The sequence below is a fragment of the Aptenodytes forsteri genome, unplaced genomic scaffold, assembly GCF_000699145.1.
Source record: "Aptenodytes forsteri isolate BGI_AS27 unplaced genomic scaffold, ASM69914v1 Scaffold2, whole genome shotgun sequence".
Taxonomy (NCBI): Eukaryota; Metazoa; Chordata; class Aves; order Sphenisciformes; family Spheniscidae; genus Aptenodytes; species Aptenodytes forsteri.
The window spans coordinates 8,186,952-8,188,879 of NW_008795695.1; positions in this window are offsets into that span (position 1 = coordinate 8,186,952).

Consider the following 1,928-nt stretch of genomic DNA (forward strand, 5'->3'; position numbering starts at 1 on the left):
CTTGACTCATTTTTTAAAAGCAGAAAAGGTACAAGAAAAAATAACTTACACTGCCAAAAGACATGCCATACTTCTTTCTTTAAGGTAATAACTGTTCAAAGTACAGGTAAAAATTTATTCTCTATAGAAAAGGCCAGAAACTTCCAGGTGGCAGGTTGGAGAATAACCATGCTTATATATGAACAGAAGAATAGAAGATGCTTTGCTTTACCATCAGCTAGACCCAGGTGGACATTTCGAACTGAAAAAAACCATCAGAACAAAGGTCTTAACGTATATTTTGTCTTTCTTTTGTAAAAACCAGAGAAACAGCAATGTGTGTGCGAAAGATGACATTAATGTAGTACAACCTGCAGGTCTGACTGCAGGTAAATTCAGAAGTTTCCAGAGGATCTCCATATTTCTCCCATGCTACTGAAGCAATGCGCTGGCCATTTCTCGCAACTAAGAGTGTGCGTGCAATTTCTGTAGAAAAAAGTAAGTTGACACAGATAAGTTGTTAGGCACAGAGGATGTTCTTTACCTGAATAAGCTTCATCTAGAAGCTGCCTCCTCCGGCACTCCAGCATTGTGCGTTGCCAAAGGGAAGGCCAGTCTGGAGGCCAAGGTCAGATTCCCAGAGACCCATGATGCTATTTCATCACGCGTTTGTCTGTTCTCTTTTGTGGAGGTAGCTGGGTCATTTTGGGGGGGGGATGCTGCTTTTTTTTTTTTTTTAGATACAGAACTTCGGGGGAGAAAGAAATGAGTGTTTCTTCTGAGTATCTTCTTTTTTTTAAGGAAAAAGTGAATTAGAAAAATGAAAGGAAATTTTCTTTCTGTACATCTTTATTTAGGAGACATGAATGTGTGAATGTGTGTGTGTTTGTGGTTTTCGTGGTTTTGTCATCCCCGCCCCCTCCCATGGTTTTTCTGATTTTAAATCTGGTTTTCTTTTAAGAGCAGACCGTCACATTTTGTCTCTTCTTTCCTGGAAAAAATATTGGGAGAATAGAGAGAATGCACTACATGCTTACTGAAGCTGGATCTATATTAGGTGTGCTTTTTTTTTTTGCAGTTACTGCCAGTTTCGATCACGTGGCTGCTGTGTGCACTGGTGCCTGCTCCAGGCAGAGCTTTTCTTACCAATGATTTTTGCTTGTAGGACAGACCTTCCTTCCATGTGGGTGTGAGCTTAGCCAGGAGGAGCCGTAGGTTTGTAAGTCTATGCTACAGGCTTGGCTCCCTGAGCTGACCTCTCTGGTGGGCTGCTGAAAATTCAGATTCGCAGCGTAGAAAGCACAAACTACAAGTAGGGAAATACAGAATGCTTTAAAGAATGTATTTTACTCAAAAGTTTCTCAGAAGCTTTTCTTAAATAGAAAGTGAACAGAAAGCCTATAGTTTAAAGTCACTGTGCTTCTGGCTAGGACTTTGGGCCCTAGATTTCATTTGGGTAGAAAGAATATATAAGCTTTCAACTTCACAAAATGAAGAAGATTATCAACAGAGGCTGTACACATATAAATGTTGTATGTTTGTCTTTATTCAATTTCCTTTAGTGTAGTATTAAATTTTGCATTTAATTTGTTCCAATTTCTGGGTTGATGCCTGCATTCAGTAGGAAAATCCTAGATGCTCATTAGAGATGAGCCCATCAGCTTATTATTAAATACGTGACATTATTTGTTCTGAATTAGGACCTTTTGTCAGTCAGACATTCATGCCCCTCTTTTCTGTGGGGCTCATTTCTGATCTTAACAGAAGATTGATGGATGTCAAGAACAGAAGACTTGGGCTCCTGCGTCCAACTTATCCCAAGAGCGAATCAGTAGTAGCACATCTCTCGGAGCCTCAGCTGATCCCCCAAAAATACAGCAGTGCCAGCTCCGAGGGAAAGTGGTCTCAAGTAGGCCACAAAGCAAGGCGTAAGGAGATGTTACCAAGCC